The sequence below is a fragment of the Ambystoma mexicanum genome, chromosome 5p, assembly GCF_040938575.1.
Source record: "Ambystoma mexicanum isolate Mex_15411 chromosome 5p, UKY_AmexF1_1, whole genome shotgun sequence".
In the NCBI taxonomy this organism is placed as follows: Eukaryota; Metazoa; Chordata; class Amphibia; order Caudata; family Ambystomatidae; genus Ambystoma; species Ambystoma mexicanum.
The window spans coordinates 1,227,193,267-1,227,216,498 of record NC_090930.1 but is presented as its reverse complement, the minus strand read 5'-3'; the positions used below and the strand labels follow the sequence as shown (position 1 = coordinate 1,227,216,498).

Sequence of the window (23,232 nt, the reverse complement as noted above, 5' to 3'; positions counted from 1 at the left end):
ACACAGAGGGCAATATCCCCAGCGCGCTCTGCAATTGCGATTCACCAGCAAACAATTCGGCTGTTCTGATGCGCTGAGCTTAAGTGATAGACTAGCAGTCAGCTCCCACGGGCGGCATTTTCGGCCATATGCACTTATTTATTTTCCAGCACTAAATTCAGTTATTGATTCGGGCTGGCGTTTTTTTCCCGCATGAAATGCAGTGAGCCAGCACTAAGAGAAAGTTTCACCCCGTGATTCATTAGCTGGATGCATCGAGAAACAGCAGGGGCTCCTTCTGCGTCGACCAAACTCAATACCGCAGGAAACAATAACACTGTTCATTTAATATACCCCACTGTGATGCATTCGAGAAAGAAACCATTTCAGCAACGTTTTTTTTGTTGTTCGCTGTATTTTCTCTGGAAATGGAGCCATAACTCTGATCTGGTGATACATCCTTCTAAGCGCGGGGCGCGGCTGCGCTGAACTTGTCACAGATTCTGAGCAATGCCTGAACTCTCTCAAAAGGTCCCACTGCTGGAAAGATATTGCAGAGTAAAAGAGGCACAAATCTGTTGTGAGGTGTATCCGAGCGTTTGGAAAGTGCTTAGATTTTAAGAGATTAATTTCCAGGAATCGGGAGACTTTTTTTTAAAGGATTCCAGCCCTGCACATACACAACGTGAAGCCATCTCACTATGGCCAGGCATCCTAGTTTGCTGCAGGCTTTGGGTGGGGCTGAAACGTGTTTTAAAGCAGTTTTTCGATTGGCTATGAACATTTTATCCTCAGAAAATGTTGAATGCCTTTCCTGGATGTGCACCATGTTGTCAAATAGTACTTATTTTCCGGCCATGCATTTCGTAGTGGTGGAAATTGAAATGTCCAGTGCAATGTACTGTGAATGACATGGCCCTTATTCACAGAGCATTTTCCAATGGGGTTTTGACATTATAAAACACTTCTGTGAATTAGGCCCATAAAGTGGTACGCTGTAAAGAACTATTCTTTGCATTCTGGACATGCCCCTCTGCTTGGCAAATGCCCCGTGTTCTGCCCAGCGAAACAAGAAGTAAATGGGAGGCAATGGCTACAGTGTACTGCTGGCATCATTAACTCTGAGAGGGCTCCTCCGTTTCAACGGATGGCACGGGGAGGACTCTGAAAAATACCATAATAGCATTGATTTCTCTAGCACTGTATGCCAGTTTAGTCCCACTTCTTAGCGCTACAATGATAGGCTTCATGATTACCAAATTACTCAAGACCTGAGGATACACGTCTAAATCGTCTGGATTTAGAGTGCTGGCCATCAGATTAAACACATACGTCCAAAGAAAGAGTGTAACTCCCGGGGTTATCGAGAGAGCAAGCCAGTTTACATTACACACAGTGGGCCTCATCACGACCCTGGCGTTGGACCATGGTGCTAATAGCACCATGGTCCATGCCGGATTCCGCCATGGTGGATGGCGGAATTACCGCCCCATTACAAGGTTGGTGGGGCGGTAATTCCCCATTCACCATGGCCCCTTCCCCATTCTCATTTTTGGCCCACGGGGCACAATGGGAATGGGGAAGGCGCTAATTACGGTACCATAAATTACGGTGCCGTAATTAGCACCAAGGTCCCTTAGCGGGTTGGACTTTAACGCCTGCAAAAAGCAGGCGTTAAAGTGTGAATCGGGCGTTAAGGGTTTAACAGCGCCGCAGCCTTTTACGGCGCCGTTAACCCCTTAACGCCAGGGTTGTAATGAGGCCCAGTAAAAAATTTGACATCCATTTAATGCGAGTGAGTGCTTAAGCAAAGGACAGGAAAGCAAAGGAGCCACCAGAAGCTAGTCGTATGAAAAAAGTGTTGCTGTCCTTAAATACCACACCAGTGTTCACGAGCGCAGCAACAAAGAACGCGAATAGCGATTGAGTGGTTAAACGCACTGCAGTGCAATATAGTAGCAAAGCGATTTCTAGACGCCAGAGAGGAGCTCCCTGTAAAGGAGCAGTCACCGCCACAACTCTCATGGCTGAGTTTACAGTTTCTGAATGAAAACCTGAAACATGGAAGGAATGTCCAGGTTCAATTTTTTAAAAAAAAGCCAAAGCCATTTTTTATCTGTAAGCCCCCATAGAGGCCTTCATATGTAGAGTGGGCTACTGTGAAGTAAGCTCGTGGTTAAATTGACAGACGCCATTTTAATATTAAAGCATTCAAAAGGCCAAATGCATTGGAAAAAAGAAGCTCTCTTTTAGAGGGAGCACCTGCACCACCCTTTGGTCACTAGAGATGTGATAAAACATTTATGGACCAAAGCACCTTTTATGTTCTCTTCCTGGGTCACCGGAAGCTTAGCGCCATGTTTACTTGAATCTTCCATAATCGAGGATCTTAGCTGCTGGTTTTCTCAGGGGTGGTTTCCTAGTGGTGACTTTACATTACACTAGAAATATGCCTTCCTCAGTGAAAAGTAGGAAGGCGTTCAACAGAGGCTTTGTTGCTTTTGGCTGAGAAGTGCTGGAAGTAGCACGTTTGGGGAATACCAGAAACTCTCTGGGCCTGTTTTACAAAGCGTTTTTGAATGTAATATATGCGCTAGTGATCAGTCCCCTGCAGTTTCCCTTTTAATCTGCTTGTTGATCTCTGAAACTGTCACAGGCAATACTTTTCTTGGGGAAGTGCATGTGAGACGGTGTGTGGAGCATACTTACATTTTCCTCCTCTCCAAGAAAAGAAAACACAAGGCAAACATACGGGCCAAATGAAATTCAATTTCTTTAGACATTCCACAATTGTAGGCCTCAAATAGAAGTGACGCGATTTACAGGCCATAGTTAAAGGTGAGTAGCTTTTAGCTAAGGCTCACAGATCCTCATTACAAGTTTGGTGGAATTTCAGTAGTAAATCCATGGAAATACTGCCAATCGGAATTACTGTTACTGCTACTTGGTCCTGCGGAGTTACCTCGGTGGTGTAAATCGCCATATATTGGAGTCCATAGGACTCCATAGGGATTTTGGTGGAATTACCACCTTACTACGAAAGTTGTAGTATGGCAATGCAGTAATGCAGTGGTAATGCAGTGACAAAGTTACCACTGCATTACCACTATTCTTTTACCACACTGCTGTACTCATAATGAGGCCCATAGTGACAGAAAAAAAGGGGTAGAAACTGTTAAGCCTGATTACTCACCAATAGAGAAAAACAATTCTAACAATAATGCGTTCAGGCAGCCTGCATGGACCCAAGGCTGCTGACTCAAGTGTACAAGAGACTCTTGGGCCTGATTAACAAAGAGAAAATCAATGGGAAAATCAGTCAATCAGTCAAAGGCGTTTGAAGACATTGAACAACAGGAAAGTATATGTTTTGATTGATGGTTATTTAGCTCCAGTAAGCCTGCACAAAGTAGCATGAGAAAGAACATCTCATGGACGAAAAGAATAGCCCTAGAATGAGTAGCACCTGAAATGCCCCCAAACACCCCCATTATAAACATAAAATAGTGGAGTCAAAAGACATTTGCCTGAAACCCATGAAAAAAAGTAATCAAGGATCACTCACCAGAAATCACCATTACTCCCACTCCTCTGCTGTGACTGATAAGTCCTCATCCGAGCCCCCCCACTAAACTGCGGTCTAGCTCCGTAACTTAAGGCAGAAACCATGTAACCCACTAAACTGTGCCCCGGCCACATACATTAAAGTGACACCCATGTAGCATGACTAAACTGTGCCCTGGCCCATAATTTAAGGCAGCACCCACACACACCCAAAAAACTGCACCCAAGCCACATGCGTGAAGGGAGCACCCACAAGTTTGCCTTCATTCCAGTACACAACTAATCTGCTCCTCAACAGCCCACATAAAGGCAGCACGCACGGGTCTGCGCTCGTCCCAGACCCCTGAATAATCTGCACCTTAACACTCCACATTATGGCAGCACCCACTAGTCCACCCTCATCCCAGTACCCTGACTAACCTGCACCTCAACAGCCCACAATAATGCAGCACTCACAAGCATGCCCTTCTCCCAGTACCCCGACAAATCTGCGCCTCAACACCCATGGCCCAGTTCACTGTGGAGCACTTGCTTTCTCAACTCTACTGGCCTGTGTTTTCCATGTAAAACATACCTGGAAGACATCCTCCTCCAACATGATCACTTGGAAAGAGCGCTGGTTTATCCAGGAAAATTACCTCTTCCATGGCATCCCCTTGGCTCACACTCAGTTTCACTAAACTAACCAACCATGGTGTAGGTGCAGCTACATTTTGCTCCCTTCATGTATATGTGACATAATTCACATGTGAGGTGTTTGGCCCAGTGAACAAGAGTGAGACCACATCCCTCCTCCTCATCCACAAAGCCAATAAGCCATACCTGTTGTGGGATGTGAGCAGATCCACGTGGGCAAGCAAATGCCAAAGGGAAACCTAAACTGCTGTGGTAGCATAAATGAACACTATATAGATTAAATTTGCAATCTGGAGATGAAACTGGCCAGAGGTGAATGAGCTCTCTCCAGACCCCTCAAACATCCCTAAACAGGAGAACATCTGCCCAGACACCTAAACAAATGTGTACCCATCCACAAGAGCCCCAAAACAAATTCAGAATAATATCTCCCATCACAAAATGTATACCCACATCGCCACCAGCATACATCTCAAATCAGTCTAAACCACCACTGATACACCAAAAGCAAACAACCAATGGCCCTGCACCATAAAAAGCATCAGTCAACCGTAGTTTGCAACCCACACCCTATGATCTACTCTTCCCTACCAGCGACACCCATGCCCACAAGGCCATATGTGCAAGTCAGTTACAGTAATGCCACATGCCTTTCACAAGAAACCCCCTCAATGATTCAACACACATGAAAGCATTTACAAAGGAAGTGGCATGCACACAATACACAGAAATGACCAACATGTCTGTGCTTCAAAGAATGGAAGTAGCCAAGCAACAGATGTACATGACAAAGATGTCAAACACGTGCAACTATAAACATGTCATCTCCCCACATTTACCATTATCCAAATACATACATTGGTCATAAAGGCATAAAACCGACGATCACACTCACCTGAAGCATGCACATTGCCCCACAGAAAATAGGCCAGTACCAATGTAAACCACAGAGTGTGCCCTAAACCTACATGAAAGCCATAGTGCATACTTACTTGGATCTCATGTTTAAACAAAAGCTGCACATGGACAAAGAGGCACAAAAGCACCAAGAGACGGCAAACAATTATATTGAATGTTAAAAAAGAAATGTATTAATCAAAAACCATGTGCAAAAAGCATAACAAAAAAATCTGCATTAAATAATGTATAACCAAAAGGAAACATGCAACTAAATAACTATATATATTAGACAGAGGGCTAGTGCATGGAAATGTCTTACAATGTCTATGCAAAGGGTGACCCCTCATTGACATCTTACTCCTGCAGGTGTGCCTCTGTTGTTTCCCGGAAAACTTCAGGGCCTCCCTCATATGACATTCAATCTCCTCCACGGCATTGCAAGAATCCTCCGGTATGGGTGCACGCATGCGTGGTGCCTGATACTTTTAATGGGTGCAATGCGATTTTCCTGTTGTGCGCAGTTGTGAAGACATTTAGGGGGTGCACTAAACATTTCCTGGTGTGCTCGGAGCCGGATATTGCTAGGGGGTGCAATGCCAATTTCCTGGCATTTGATGAGCTCGAGATTGTTAGGGAGTGCAATGTGGAATTAGCACAGGGATCTGAGGGTACCTGGACCTGAGTCCCACCAGCACCATGAGTGGTTGAGCTCCTATCGAGTGGGAGAGGACAAGGATGGAGAAGAGGGTAGAAGAAGGGTCAACCTACTGTATGTGGTGGTGAGCCTACAGTGGCCCCTGGACCACCAAGGGCCACTAGGGTAAGGAGGGGCCAGCCTGCAGAGTAGGCAACACCCAATGAAGAAGCAAAGGTGAATAGGTAGTTCTAAAATGTAACCTTGAAATAGAACAAGGTTTGGTCAATGGAGGATTTGGCACAGTGGGCCTTTAAACATATCCACATGACAACAACATTCAGTTTGTCAAAATCCACTTTGACAAACTTGCAGAAGTTATAAAAATAGGCAGCACAACAGCATGTTTCCTTCTTTTCAAAGACATGTATGTAAGCAGAGAACAAGTCTCTCTATCTCTTGCATATGCTGTCATTATTCACACATCGCAAGGTCTAACCCTAGATTACACAGTTATTGACATTGGCAGCATAGGGCCTCATTACGACCCTGGCGGTAAGGGGTTAGCGCCAGCGTTAGCTGCGCCGACCCCTTACCGCCAATTACGGGGTCCCTTAGCGCCATGGCGCTTTTAACACCTGCTTTTAGCGGGTGTTAAAATCCATGGCGCTAAGGGACCATGGAGTTAATTACGCCACCGTAATTTACGGTGGCGTAATTAACGCCTTCCCCACTCCCATTATGCCCTATGGGGCAAAAATGGGAATGGGGAAGGGTAAATGGGGATTGGGGACTTACCGCCCCGCCGACCTCGGAATGGGGCGGTAAGTCCGCCAACCACCATGGCGTAAACGTAGTTTACGCCATGGTGGTAAAGTCACGGCCCAGGCGGTAACTTAGCGCCTGGGTCGTAATGAGGCCCATAGTCTTTAAATGAGGTATGAGTTACATAATACTTTCACCTCTGCGTACACTTGATGGTTTATTCCTAGTTAACTTTGATGCAAACAAAGTCAACACTGACATTCCTTGCATCCTAGAATACAACAGGCTAGGTGCACTGTACACCCCCCTTCAACAGAAATCAAATGCAAGCAGAACCTATAGCAGATCTCCCAACAATACCGCTACAGAAACAAAGAACAACTGCTGCTCCATCAAATAATACAACCACAAAACATTCTCGTCCAAAATCAACTGCACGTCCATCATAAGACAAAAAACAAATATCTCTTCTCAAAAAACAACTGTAGGTCCATTAAAGGATACATCAGATCAACTCTCTGGTCCATTTAAATTCAGCAACACAACTGGAGTAAATTGCTATGCAAATGTAACAATCAATCATCTCTTCCAATTCCCACCAATTGTTCACAACATTTACTTAAATGGCTCTGACCAGTTGTGTTTGCAAATGCTTGTCCGTCATAGAAATTGCACAAATAATCCTGACAGCACTTATAGTGTCTCAGGTATAAGGCAAGAATTGGACTACTGTACAGAAATGATACAATTCACCATAAACACACAGGAAGATCCACAAGAATTCCTAATATACGTACTACAAGTACTGGAAACAAAAACATCACTATGAATGACATTTTCCAGATTTCATACACGTGGAAACATGCATGCACTCTCTGCAACCATGTTTCACAAGAGCACAACCCTATTGAACGATTTGTGCATTTATCCATACAAAATTGTGAATCCATTCCATTTCACTAGCCTTTGCATAATGCAATCATACCATATCATGCCCTTTTTGTAATTCAGACACTCGTTCCAACAGACAAATAAACTCACATGGCTAATATGTGATACTAATTTTCTGAGGTACAATGCAGATGGTACCAAAAACAACTGTAAGTTTACTAGCTTCACACACGGCCAAGTATCTCTTTGCAAGGCAAACCTTCACAACAGTAGGTATAACTAAACACACTGTTGCTACAACCATTTCAGGCCAACATGTTGCATATGTAAAACAAGTAATGGTTGGTTTGAATGTAACAACACATCAGTTACTCCAAAACATAGATTACCAGCAAATCTAACAAATGCTTGCTTAATATTCCCTCAACCCAAATGAAGTCACTAAAGAATAACACAATAAACTGTCAGAATACACCAATGGATATCTAACTACATCCAGTATACAATACTACTTTTAAAACCCAAGAGAGTAAGAACATGCCAACTGTATCTAACTTTTTCAAAAATTACCTTTTATTGTAATGCACTTAAAATATGCCATCACAGTTATTCTTAGTGCAAATTGTCTTTTAAAGTCCAATACAGTTAGAATATGCCAACAGGTATTTAACTACTTTAAACATTCCCTTAATTACAACATACTTCTAACAAACATACTGCCACACTAACACTCACATAATTACAGTAAGTTTTTTTTTAATCCTCTATGCATTTTCTTCCCAATGATCCAATGATTTTTTCATGACAATACAAAAACCGTGTAGCAAACACTAATGTTGTACCAAACATAATACATCAAATGTACTATTTATGAGAGTCAAAAAAGAACATCGACATGTAAAATTGTATGCAATTAAGGCTTTTAAACTATCCTGCTTAACAAATTATACTGTTTTTGTCCCAGAAAAAGAACCAGAGATTTCAGCTTTATTGCTATATCCAACTAAGTTACCATATGAAGTACTATCCTGTTTGTTATCTTCACAAAGAAAGACATACATATTCCATAAGCACTACTCTTAATTGAACTTCAATAATACATACCACATACACTTCAATTATATCATTCCACCATATTACAAATACTATATACCCCCTACGGTACATATCATTACTATGCAAGTGGCGCTCTGAAACATTGGGCCTCATTCCGACCCTGGCGTTAACCAAAGCGCTATTAGCGCCTTGGTTGACGCCGTTATTTTTCCGACTCCGCCATGGTGAATGGCGGAATTACCGCCCCATTCCAAGGTTGGCGGGGGCGGTAATTCCCCATTCCCCATGGGCCCTTCCTCATTCCCATTTTTGACCCATAGGGCTGAATGGGAATGGGGAAGGCGCTAATTACGGCACCGTAAATTACGGTGCCGTAATTAGCTCCTTGGTCCCTTTGCGGGTTGGTTTTTTAACGCCTGCAAAAAGCAGGCGTTAAGTACCAACCCGCAAAGGGAACTCGGAATAGGGCGCTAAGGGTTTAACGGCACCGGTCTGGTTACCGGTGACCGTTAACCCTTACCGCCCTACTCGGAATGACCCCCATTGTCTTGTTGTATAAGCACCTTATGAATTTCCAATAAATACATACATAAACACATATTACTATATTGTATGTGGCCAGTAGCCAGATTCCTGGTGGCCATGAATCTGCCCACTAGCCAGAACCACCACAATATAAGTAAACAAGTATGTACAATATACCTTCAAATAACAAGACCCACCCAGAAGCCCCTGCGATCAAACTGATGTCCGCGGACAGCAAAACTGACCGCAGACTTGGCGGCACACGCACACCTTTATCCCTTTTAAAAACATCTTCATGACAACTTTATTCCACTCCTCCACCCTTTCCAGGCCATCTTTAGGCCACCAAAAAACCCCAAATATGTTTTGCAGACTTTTTACTCACTCAGTGTCCACAGTCAGCAGCAGCTGTCCGCGGATCCAAAATTTCAACAGTTTCAAAAATAATGACGGACCTTGCATTTTTCGCCATGGGCCCAGATCGGTCCGCGGACCCTGAATCAGGAAGTTAGACTGCAGACCAGACCCAAAAATGACTAATCACTTTTTACCTATTTGTTTGCCCATATTTTAAAAAAACAGCAAGATGGTCTTACACCAAATTAACAAAAGAAAACTTTCAGGGTGAAGCAGTCACTCCTGGCGGAAGTTTGGTGAAAGTCCATGCAGAAGTTTGGGCTGTAGGCATAAGCACAATTTTGTTTTCATTGTGTCTATGAGGATTTCAAACAGTTTGGGACCCCCATAAGTCTGCACCCCCTGGACGAAACTGCACCAAACTTTGCAGAATCTTTCCAAGGGGACGATATACTTTGTTTGAAAAGTTTGGTGAGGAATCATACAGAGGGGCAAGGTTATAAGCCATCCAAAAAGTGCTCTTTTTGGATTTGGGGTAAAACACAACTGACAAGATGCCACTGAAGAAGGATGGATGAATCCCACTCCTGCTCCCCCTCGCATAAGATACATGGCCCAGAAGTAAAACCGGAGATACCGCAATCGCCCATACCATTTGGGATGAATCCCTAGTGTTCCTATGATAGACAATTATGTCGAGAGGTACCCACTCAGCCAACTCTACTGCCCAGGAGCAGTGCAAACGTTACCCAGAGTGGACGAGGAGACTCAGGGTGCAACCAAGGAGATTTCAATTGACAGTATCGATTAAAGTGCCAAGAAGCCACATTTGATGTCGTTATAGACACCACAACATAGCAGCGTTAGACAGGTAGCACACGTGCCATCCACACATCAGGACACAAACACGCACCCAAATACATGAAGAACACATTCGGAACAGTTCTATAAGTTAGAGGACAGATACACACACATACTGTCTTTGGTTTAGTATTTTGTCATTAGCTTAACCGCAGAAATGCAGAAATTGCAAGAAACAAGAGATCCCGAGCAAAGCTTGCAGATGCTTACATGCAAATAACCTTATGGAGTTACAGCAACACCTATGGGACCTGACATAACCATGTATAACCAACCTATGGAGACTATAGAACAACACAAACATGTAGAAGCCATGCCATGGCTTAGGAAAATCACAGTAGGCCATAAGCGTCTCAGTAAGAGCTGAGTTAAGCTGAATTCAGACTGAACAGGAAAGCAACTATGGGAGACAGGGCTGGCTGCCAAGGACCCAGATACAAGTGACATTCCATCCCCTGAACTACAGTAACACCAGCTGCAGTAAATGCAAATAGTTCCTCATAGATCAGAGTAATTCTGAGCTCCAGATGCCAAAACAAAGTCTCACATCACGTGACTCGGCAGGCTTAGATGATGAATCGAAACCGGCGCTGGGTAAGAGGAGCGATCAAACACCACGAGAGAGAAGCTTTCAACTAAGTCGTTACAGTGAGAGATAAGTGTTGCATGATGTGAACGGGCAGTCTCATAGAGTATGGTGGTACATACACGCTACAAGGCAGACACATAGTTGTACTTATTGCCTTGAAAGGTACACCTCGAGCTGAGAATCATTTCGGATCCCAGGCCTGGGGACGTCAGCTCTAGCCAACCACAGTTCAGTATCCTAGGGGTGTGTAGCAATGGGCAAAAAACAATGTTAAGACCCTCACACTGCAACATTGTTTAGGGATAGCAATATTATTGGGATGGGCCAGGCCTGACAACTGACATGCGAGAGCCAGTAAACTAACATGTATAAGGTCCACTATAGGGGGACTATCACTCAACACCCAATCCCAGGTGGTGGTAGTTTTTCTGGAGGGGCCAAGGTTGTGATGTCATTGTGATGCAATGCAGTAACAAAACTGGCCTGCGAGCCAGGTATCATTGAGATGTCCACTGATTTTCTTCCATTCTTGTACTGATCCCTGTTGTTTTTGGAAGTAATAAACAGCAGTTTGAACTTGCTTTCTGGCTGGGTCTATGTTTCTTTTGGGGAAGGTGTTGGGCCTTCTGTGAGTTCACAAACTTCTAGAAGCCCTCAAACTACCTGGGAGTTTGTCCCAACAAGTTGGTAGTGCAGAGGATGGTTCAATGAGCCAGCCCAGTACCAAGCAGACTCTGTTGCCACTGAACATGAAAGGCTACGGGATCCTTGCATATTTCTAGAAGGATGAAAACACATACCTGTTTAAAGGTTGTCCGGAGCCGTTTGGAAATCACCCCACCTGAGACCGGCAAATTGTCCATCCAGGCAGACCAGAACGGGGAGGCGAGCGCCTTGACAGGGGAGCCGGCAGGAGCCAGCAGCTGAGCAGCTTCAGTGAGACACGGAACATAAGTATTGATCCAGACTGACAGCAATTGTGGGTATGAGGGAGGGTGTTAAGTATTGGGAAGTACTGTGTAGTATTACTGAGAATTATTAGAGTATTGTCTAGTATTTTAGTAGGGACTGGAGCAGAGGTGGAAGTACCCTTTTTATGTTTAGATCACATTCAGTTCTAGAGGGCTTGGATGACGATGCTTATAAATATAGTATTCCGGTGATTTGGGCATTTTTCCTTGGATCATAGATGATGGTATTCCCATGAGGGTTAGCAAGGGAGCTAGCTAGATTGAGGAAGGTGAATTGACTGGTTAAGTCTCCTTTCACACGTATGGCGATGCAACAGGTGCGGTTCGAGCACAAAGCAGATATTGGTATACTCTGCCTGGAGAGCAGGAAGACAGCCGTGGGGATTTTTGTGTGGGGTTGGGAGTAACGGCCTATTTGTGGTGCATGCAAAATTCGATTTACCGATAGTGTGTTGATAGCTTGGTGATGTCACCCTTAGGTTTGCGTACATGACACAGAGTTTTGAGACAGTGAGGAGATAGTGTTGAGAACTTGGGACTGCCAGACAACGTGAAACAGTGGGGGTGCACGGAAGGAATATGTGCACGATTGTGGTGGGGTTCCTGAGGAGGTGGTGATTGTGAAGGAGGGGCGGTGTGCTGAGCACGCTTTGTAAGGTGCTGAGCCAGAGAGACTCATAGAAATTGGAACCTATTATCAGTGCATTGTGACCTCTTATCCCTCAACAGCGGATTATCGAAAGCCTCAACTTGAGGTCAGGAAAAAAGAGCTATTGAGATGTAACAGGGCAACAGTGGGGGGATTACTCTTCTTCAGCATGTGTATAAGACACTTCCACCTTATAAGGAAGAAATCTATAATTATAGTATAGAATGGTCCAAAAGCACAGAAGGTAAATTAACTAAACCATGGCCCCCTTGTGGTAGTTTCTCCAAAGGCGTGCAACAATCATTATTGACACCCATGCAGGGTACTTACAAGGGAAAAATAAATGACTAAACACAAAGCAATATTTGAGTTGTGGCGCATGCTTCGGGAGGCAGAGGGGGAAACAACGAGGCGTCAATGGATGCTGAACCAACACAAGGTGAAGGAGGAAGGGGTTAATACCTCCTCACCTCCCCCTGCCCCTCCAAGCGTAGTATCTGACGACACAGATGATGAACAGGGGATGTACCCGATTAGGGAACTGAGAGCAACAGAGGGATATTCCAATCTGACATACAAACCACCACCATACACTAAAGAGGACAAGCCAAAGGCCACAGGACAGCCAATTAGTGATGCGGGGCGAGCAGCGAAGTGCAGCAGTGCGTGAAAGGGGAGTGTGAGGGCATAAGCACAGACAAATGGATACCAGCACAGGTACTCCAAAAACTTCAAGGACAGACGACTGGGGGGGTTTAGAATGGGCAAATGAGGCAATAAAAAGCCTGAAAAGAGACAGCAACACATCAGACTGGGCAGAGCTAATGGAAGAGGAAGATAGAAGGAAGAAAGACAGGGAGGTGAGTTAAAACGTGATGACAGAGAGAGGAGAAAGAGGAGAAACTGGCACAGAGAGACAGGGAGCGAAGGAGGGAGGAGGAAAGAGAGCATTTGGGAAGGGAGCGTGAAGAAAGAATAGAGAGGGATCTGAAGGAATGCAAGTGAGTGGAAAGGGAGATGAGGGAGAAAAAGGAGAGAGGGGTGGGGAGGCAGAAAGGAGGAGGGAGCTAGAAGAGCAAGAAAAATGCAAGTTAGCAGAGAGGGAAAAGAGGAAGTTGCAGTTGGATAGACTGGCGAGAGAGCATGCAAGTTAGGAGGAAGATGATTGAGCAAAAAGAACGGTAAAAACACAAGTAGCAGTGGACTGGGAGAGAAATAAACATGAGGAAGAAAGTTGAGTAGGACCAGATAGTACAAATTCACGAGGCAGGTGTATGGCAGGAGGCAGCGGAGCTGGCCTAGGGGCCTGGGCACGGGGCAGCACCTAGAATCTAGTAGACATTTATCTTTTTATGAAATCCAACACTGACTTGACATCGAGGAGATTAGGTTTTGCAGATGACTTTTGTAGCAACATGGACACATGATCTGACAATGACAACAGACGCAGTGGAGATGAGAGGGGGGAGCAAAGTAGACCACAATCCTTGGGGAAAGACCAGTGGGTATTATGGGAGTGTGGGTCCCATGGACAAGGGGAAGGAGGGGCCGATTTAGAAGAGTAAGCACGGCAAGCGAACGACTGGTGCACCAAACATAACACATATGTCAACAGATTTAGGGATCTCCCAGGATGTAGGAGGGAGGAGACAGCGATAGTATGTTCAAGGGGACGATTGTCTAGAGCTTGTGATGAAAGCAAACAAGTACCTACACTGGAACCAGGAGAGATATGGTCGGACATTGAGGACAAGAGAGGGCCTTGAAAAATTAAACAGTACCAAAGGACACCGGAAGAGAGGGCAGCATATTCACGGATGCCTTTATTAGTGAGAGGAGGGGTGAGACCTCAGTATGTGCCTTGGAAGCAGCACACAGACCGAGAGAGTGTGAAGTACAGGTTGCCATCATTGAGTGCAGGAGCTAGAAATTGGATTTATGAGATCGAGAAATTGACAGCGGGTCACGGATTAGCAGTGGGTGGTGTAAAGGGGTTATTAATTTCAATACTGGGTGACACAGCTGATGACATATGGAAGAGGGCGGGATTCCCAGGGGTAACGATACAGAACATGGCGCATGATGGGTCACCATTTTCAAATTGCAGAGCAGCAGTATGGCAGGTATTACAAACACAATAACCAGACACGTCAGACATCAGGTCAGTTAAGTCACACAAGATGAGACAAGACGAGGATCCTGTTCAGTACAGTCAGGAGATTCAAGAGCTTTGGCGCCTCTTAACTAGAGAGCCTCGGGACAAAACAATAGCTATATTCTATCATATTTTAGTACAAGGAGTACCAGAGCCAGTACAAAAGATTTTTTAAAAAAATGGTGTGGATGGAATCGAAGGGATGGCCAGAAATAGAGCTCACAATAGTACACCACTGTAGACTAAGGCAGAAGAAGGTTAAGCAGCAAGCGGAAGAGAGAAAGGCCAATGAGGCCAGGCTAGTACAGAAGAAGCTATCGAAGTATGCAATGGAAAGGGTGGTTATAACCAGCCCCACCCCACAAGCACCAGCACAACAGCAGCAGTATCAACAACCACAACCATTTGCACCACTCATGGGAGGGGGGTAGATGGGGTGCGGCCGCCCAGAGCAGGGATTCTGAGGCATGGAAGCTTCCAAAGGCGGCGTGGCTTCAGCCACAGGCACATCACAATCAAGGGGGGTTTCTAAAAGGATTTTGGGGATATGAGCAGCAGGTGCAACAGAACACAGTAGACTTTTTGGGGGGTTTCCAAGGACAGGGGAGGGAACCACCACAGTGTTGAACCTGCAGCGAGCTAGTACACATTTCAAGAGCCTGCCGAATTAGAGTGGCACAACATAATTGGTGGCTCATGGGCAGCAGCATTATCAAGGGGGGAGCAGGAAGATTATTATGCCTACAGCAACACGGACAGATGCAAGGCACATATCAGCAGATGCCACAAGCACAAACACAAGCACCAGCACTATCACAGATACAGACGCAAGCACTGCAAATGGTAGCACCATTACCACAGTAGTTGCAAGCAACACAGATCAGAGGGAGCACACAATAGCTAACACAAATACAGGATGACAGCACACCAGAACACATGGACACATTGGTGACGGTACCGTTTAGGCAACTGGGAGGAGTTACCATGGTGGGGATCAACACCTATAAAGGGAACGGTTTATAAATGTATCCTCAATAGGGCAGCATAGATGAACTTGATGTGTCCCATCCTGTCGATCACACCCAACCCTGCAGAGACCCCTCGCATAGGGTTGGCAATAGGTGACAAAACATTTCCTTTCTTGTTGACACTGGGGCGACTAGGTCATGGATTAGGGAAGGGACATTTGCATTGTAAGGCGATGCAATGAACACTCAATGATTCTCTGGGGCTCAAGAAGTGGTTCCTTTTACTTATAACATCTCACTATAGATAGCAAATCATGACTTATCACTACCTTTACTTTACTCTCGACAGACACCTGTAATCACACTGGGATGTGACATCATGAGCAGACTAAACATTACAATTTCATTCACAGACAAGGGCATAGCTTGCTTAACACCAGGCATACACTTGTTGAATGTAAAACAGATCATCCATGCATATTGTGGACACACGGTACAGAGGGGGGTGCCAGTGGACCCCAAGATGTTTTAATATGGGACAGACATCACCATCGCATGGATGCCAGGGATTGCAAGAAAAGTGTGGCGAGTACCAGACGAGTATCTGTTCAGGCCAGAGACACCATTGGGTGAGCTAGAGGGAACAATGGTGTCCATAGAGATTGAGGCAGTATTGGCAAGAGAGGATTGGATTGCAGTGCATGCAACATATGACACTGGGAGGGCATGGAGAACAATCATTGCAGCTGCAGAAGGGTGCACCCCCTCTTAAACAGAAATCAAATGCAAACAGAACCTATAGCAGATCTCCCAACAATACCGCTGCAGAAACAAAGAACAACTGCTGCTCCATCAAATAATACAACCACAAAACAGTCTCGTCCAAAATCAACTGCACGTCCATCATAAGACAAAAAACAAATATCTCTTCTCAAAAAACAACTGTAGGTCCATTAAAGGATACATCAGATCAACTCTCTGGTCCATTTAAATTCAGCAACACAACTGGAGTAAATTGCTATGCAAATGTAACAATCAATCATCTCTTCCAATTGCCACCAATTGTTCACAACATTTACTTAAATGGCTCTGACCAGTTGTGTTTGCAAATGCTTGTCCGTCATAGAAATTGCACAAATAATCCTGACAGCACTTATAGTGTCTCAGGTATAAGGCAAGAATTGGACTACTGTACAGAAATGATACAATTCACCATAAACACACAGGAAGATCCACAAGAATTCCTAATATACGTACTACAAGTACTGGAAACAAAAACATCACTATGAATGACATTTTCCAGATTTCATACACGTGGAAACATACATGCACTCTCTGCAACCATGTTTCACAAGAGCACAACCCTATTGAACGATTTGTGAATTTATCCATACAAAATTGTGAATCCATTCCATTTCACTAGCCTTTGCATAATGCAATCATACCATATCATGCCCTTTTTGTAATTCAGACACTCGTTCCAACAGACAAATAAACTCACATGGCTAATATGTGATACTAATTTTCTGAGGTACAATGCAGATGGTACCAAAAACAACTGTAGGTTTACTAGCTTCACACACGGCCAAGTATCTCTTTGCAAGGCAAACCTTCACAACAGTAGGTATAACTAACCACACTGTTGCTACAACCATTTCAGGCCAACATGTTGCATATGTAAAACAAGTAATGGTTGGTTTGAATGTAACAACACATCAGTTACTCCAAAACATAGATTACCAGCAAATCTAACAAATGCTTACTTAATATTCCCTCAACCCAAATGAAGTCACTAAAGAATAACACAATAAACTGTCAGAATACACCAATGGATATCTAACTACATCCAGTATACAATACTACTTTTAAAACCCAAGAGAGTAAGAACATGCCAACTGTATCTAACTTTTTCAAAAATTACCTTTTATTGTAATGCACTTAAAATATGCCATCACAGTTATTCTTAGTGCAAATTGTCTTTTAAAGTCCAATACAGTTAGAATATGCCAACAGGTATTTAACTACTTTAAACAATCCCTTAATTACAACATACTTCTAACAAACATACTGCCACACTAACACTCACATAATTACAGTAAGTTTTTTTTTAATCCTCTATGCATTTTCTTCCCAATGATCCAATGATTTTTTCATGACAATACAAAAACCGTGTAGCAAACACTAATGTTGTACCAAACATAATACATCAAATGTACTATTTATGAGAGTCAAAAAAGAACATCGACATGTACAATTGTATGCAATTAAGGCTTTTAAACTATCCTGCTTAACACATTATACTGTTTTGTCCCAGAAAAAGAACCAGAGATTTCAGCTTTATTGCTATATCCAAATAAGTTACCATATGAAGTACTATCCTGTTTGTTATCTTCACAAAGAAACACATACATATTCCATAAGCACTACTCTTAATTGAACTTCAATAATACATACCACATACACTTCAATTATATCATTCCACCATATTACAAATACTATATACCCCCTACGGTATATATCATTACTATGCAAGTGGCGCTCTGAAACATTGGGCCTCATTCCGACCCTGGCGTTAACCAAAGCGCTATTAGCGCCTTGGTTGACGCCGTTATTTTTTCATTCCAAGGTTGGCCGGGGCGGTAATTCCCCATTCACCATGGGCCCTTCCTCATTCCCATTTTTGACCCATAGGGCTCAATGGGAATGGGGAAGGCGCTAATTACGGCACCGTAAATTACGGTGCCGTAATTAGCTCCTAGGTCCCTTTGCGGGTTGGTTTTTTAACGCCTGCAAAAAGCAGGCGTTAAGTACCAACCCGCAAAGGGAACTCGGAATAGGGCGGTAAGGGTTTAACGGCACCGGTCTGGTTACCGGTGACCGTTAACCCTTACCGCCCTACTCGGAATGACCCCCATTGTCTTGTTGTATAAGCACCTTATGAATTTCCAATAAATACATACATAAACACATATTACTATATTATATGTGGCCAGTAGCCAGATTCCTGGTGGCCATGAATCTGCCCACTAGCCAGAACCACCACAATATAAGTAAACAAGTATGTACAATATACCTTCAAATAACAAGACCCACCCAGAAGCCCCTGCGATCAAACTGATGTCCGCGGACAGCAAAACTGACCGCAGACTTGGCGGCACACGCACACCTTTTTCCCTTTTAAAAACATCTCCATGACAACTTTATTCCACTCCTCCACCCTTTCCAGGCCCTCTTTAGGCCACCAAAAAACCCCAAGTTTTGCAGACTTTTTACTCACTCAGTGTCCACAGTCAGCAGCAGCTGTCCGCGGATCCAAAATGTCAACAGTTTCAAAAATAATGACGGACCTTGCATTTTTCACCATGGGCCCAGATCGGTCCGCGGACCCTGAATCAGGAAGTTAGACTGCAGACCAGACCCAAAAATGACTAATCACTTTTTACCTATTTGTTTGCCCATATTTTAAAAAAACAGCAAGATGGTCTTACACCAAATTAACAAAAGCAAACTTTCAGGGTGAAGCAGTCACTCCTGGCGCAAGTTTGGTGAAAGTCCATGCAGAAGTTTGGGCTGTAGGCATGAGCACAATTTTGTTTTCATTGTGTCTATGAGGATTTCAAACAGTTTGGGACCCCCATAAGTCTGCACCCCCTGGACGAAACTGCACCAAATTTTGCAGAATCTTTCCGAGGGGACGAGATACTTTGTTTGAAAAGTTTGGTGAGGAATCATACAGAGGGGCAAGGTTATAAGCCATCCAAAAAGTGCTCTTTTTGGATTTGGGGTAAAACACAACTGACAAGATGCCACTGAAGAAGGATGGATGAATCCCACTCCTGCTCCCCCTCGCATAAGATACATGGCCCAGAAATAAAACCGGAGATACCGCAATCGCCCATACCATTTGCGATGAATCCCTAGTGTTCCTATGATAGACAAGTATGTCGAGAGGTACCCACTCAGCCAACTCTACTGCCCAGGAGCAGTGCAAACGTTACCCAGAGTGGACGAGGAGACTCAGGGTGCAACCAAGGAGACTTCAATTGACAGTATCGATTAAAGCGCCAAGAAGCCACATTTGATGTCGTTATAGACACCACAACATAGCAGCGTTAGACAGGTAGCACACGTGCCATCCACACATCAGGACACAAACACGCACCCAAATACATGAAGAACACATTCGGAACAGTTCTATAAATTAGAGGACAGATACACACACATACTGGGCCTCATTACACGGACGGCGGTAAGGCTTAACGGTCACCGTTAATGGCAACGGTGACCGTTAACCCTTACCGCCGTACTACGAGGTCCCTTAGCGGGTTGGAGTTTTAACGCCTGCTTTTTGCAGGCGTTAAATACCAACCCGCTAAGGGACCTCGGAGCTAATTACGGCACCGCAAAATTGCGGTGCCGTAATTAGCGCCTTCCCCAGTCCCATAGAGCCCTATGGGGCAGAAATGGGAATGGGGAAGGGCAATGGCGGAAAGGGGATTTACCGCCCCTCCAACCTTGGAATGGGGCGGTAAATCCCCTTTCCGCCAAGGCGGTGCCGGTATTTTACCGGCATGGTCCAGGGTGCTAATAGCACCCTGGACTACCGCCTTCCGTGTAATGAGGCCCACTGTCTTTGGTTTAGTATTTTGTCATTAGCTTAACCGCAGAAATGCAGAAATTGAAAGAAACAAGAGATCCTGAGCAAAGCTTGCAGATGCTTACATGCAAATAACCTTATGGAGTTACAGCAACACCTATGGGACCTGACATAACCATGTATAACCAACCTATGGAGACTATAGAACAACACAAACATGTAGAAGCCATGCCATGGCTTAGGAAAATCACAGTAGGCCATAAGCATCTCAGCAAGAGCTGAGTTAAGCTGAATTCAGACTGAACAGGAAAGCAACTATGGGAGACAGGGCTGGCTGCCACGGACCCTGATACAAGTGACATTCCATCCCCTGAACTACAGTAACACCAGCTGCAGTAAATGCAAATAATTCCTCATAGATCAGAGTAATTCTGAGCTCCAGATGCCAAAACACAGTCTCACATCACGTGACTCGGCAGGCTTAGATGATGAATCGAAACCGGCGCTGGGTAAGAGGAGCGATCAAACACCACGAGAGAGAAGCTTTCAACTAAGTCGTTACAGTGAGAGATAAGTGTTGCATGATGTGAACGGGCAGTCTCATAGAGTATGGTGGTACATACACGCTACAAGGCAGACACATAGTTGTACTTATTGCCTTGAAAGGTACACCTCGAGCTGAGAATCATTTCGGATCCCAGGCCTGGGGACGTCAGCTCTAGCCAACCACAGTTCAGTATCCTAGGGGTGTGTAGCAATGGGCAAAAAACAATGTTAAGACCCTCACACTGCAACATTGTTTAGGGATAGCAATATTATTGGGATGGGCCAGGCCTGACACCTGACATGCGAGAGCCAGTAAACTAACATGTATAAGGTCCACTATAGGGGGACTATCACTCAACACCCAATCCCAGGTGGTGATAGTTTTTCTGGAGGGGCCAAGGTTGTGATGTCATTGTGATGCAATGCAGTAACAAAACTGGCCTGCGAGCCAGGAATCATTGAGATGTCCCATGATTTTCTTCCATTCTTGTACTGATCCCTGTTGTTTTTGGAAGTAATAAACAGCAGTTTGAACTTGCTTTCTGGCTGGGTCTATGTTTCTTTTGGGGAAGGTGTTGGGCCTTCTGTGAGTTCACAAACTTCTAGAAGCCCTCAAACTACCTGGGAGTTTGTCACAACTAGTTGTTAGTGCAGAGGATGGTTCAATGAGCCAGCCCAGTACCAAGCAGATTCTGTTGCCACTGAACATGAAAGGCTACGGGATCCTTGCATATTTCTAGAAGGATGAAAACACATACCTGTTTAAAGGTTGTCAGGAGCCGTTTGGAAATCACCCCACCTGAGACCGGCAAATTGTCCATCCAGGCAGACCAGAACGGGGAGGCGAGCACCTTGACAGGGGAGCCGGCAGGAGCCAGAAGCTGAGCAGCTTCAGTGAGACACGGAACATAAGTATTGATCCAGACTGACAGCAATTGTGGGTATGAGGGAGGGTGTTAAGTATTGGGAAGTACTGTGTAGTATTACTGAGAATTGTTAGAGTATTGTCTAGTATTTTTGTAGGGACTGGAGCATAGGTGGAAGTACCCTTTTTATGTTTAGATCACATTCAGTTCTAGAGGGCTTGGATGACGAGTGCTTATAAATATAGTATTCCGGTGATTTGGGCATTTTTCCTTGGATCATAGATGATGGTATTCCCATGAGGGTTAGCAAGGGAGCTAGCTAGATTGAGGAAGGTGAATTGACTGGTTAAGTCTCCTTTCACACGTATGGCGATGCAACAGGTGCGGTTCGAGCACAAAGCAGATATTGGTATACTCTGCCTGGAGAGCAGGAAGACAGCTGTGGGGATTTTTGTGTGGGGTTGGGAGTAACGGCCTATTTGTGGTGCATGCAAAATTCGATTTACCGATAGTGTGTTGATAGCTTGGTGATGTCATCCTTAGGTTTGCGTACATGACACAGAGTTTTGAGACAGTGAGGAGATAGTGTTGAGAACTTGGGACTGGCAGACAACGTGAAACAGTGGGGGTGCACGGAAGGAATATGTTCACGTTTGTGGTGGGGTTCCTGAGGAGGTGGTGATTGTGAAGGAGGGGCGGTGTGCTGAGCACGCTTGGTAAGGTGCTGAGCCAGAGAGACTAATAGAAATTGGAACCTATTATCAGTGCATTGTGATCTCTTATCCCTCAACAGCGGATTATCGAAAGCCTCAACTTGAGGTCAGGAAAAAAGAGCTATTGAGATGTAACAGGGCAACAGTGGGGGGGTTACTCTTCTTCAGCATGTGTGTAAGACACTTCCACCTTATAAGGAAGAAATCTATAATTATAGTATAGAATGGTCCAAAAGCACAGAAGGTAAATTAACTAAACCATGGCCCCCTTGTGGTAGTTTCTCCAAAGGCGTGCAAAAATCATTATTGACACCCATGCAGGGTACTTACAAGGGGAAAAAAAATGACCAAACACAAAGCAATATTTGAGTTGTGGCGCATGCTTCGGGAGGCAGAGGGGGAAACAATGAGGCGTCAATGGATGCTGAACCAACACAAGGTGAAGGAGGAAGGGGTTAATACCTCCTCACCTCCCCCTGCCCCTCCAAGCGTAGTATCCGACGACACAGATGATGAACAGGGGATGTACCCGATTAGGGAACTGAGAGCAACAGAGGGATATTCCAATCTGACATACAAACCACCACCATACACTAAAGAGGACAAGCCAAAGGCCACAGGACAGCCAATTAGTGATGCGGGGCGAGCAGCGAAGTGCAGCAGTGCGCGAAAGGGGAGTGTGAGGGCATAAGCACAGACAAATGGATACCAGCACAGGTACTCCAAAAACTTCAAGGACAGACGACTGGGGGGGTTTAGAATGGGCAAATGAGGCAATATAAAGCCTGAAAAGAGACAGCAACACATCAGACTGGGCAGAGCTAATGGAAGAGGAAGATAGAAGGAAAAAAGACAGGGAGGTGAGTTAAAACGTGATGACAGAGAGAGGAGAAAGAGGAGAAACTGGCACAGAGAGACAGGGTGCGAAGGAGGGAGGAGGAAAGAGAGCATTTGGGAAGGGAGCGTGAAGAAAGAATAGAGAGGGATCTGAAGGAATGCAAGTGAGTGGA

The 23,232-nt window shown here is 44.7% G+C and overlaps 1 protein-coding gene across 1 annotated transcript in view; it reads right to left on the bottom strand.

The window, feature by feature from the left end:
- LOC138481513 (cadherin-9-like) overlaps nucleotides 1–23,232 on the bottom strand; it is a 1,092,027-nt gene that overhangs the window by 783,819 nt on the left and 284,976 nt on the right. The gene's annotated exons all lie outside the window — the stretch shown is intronic.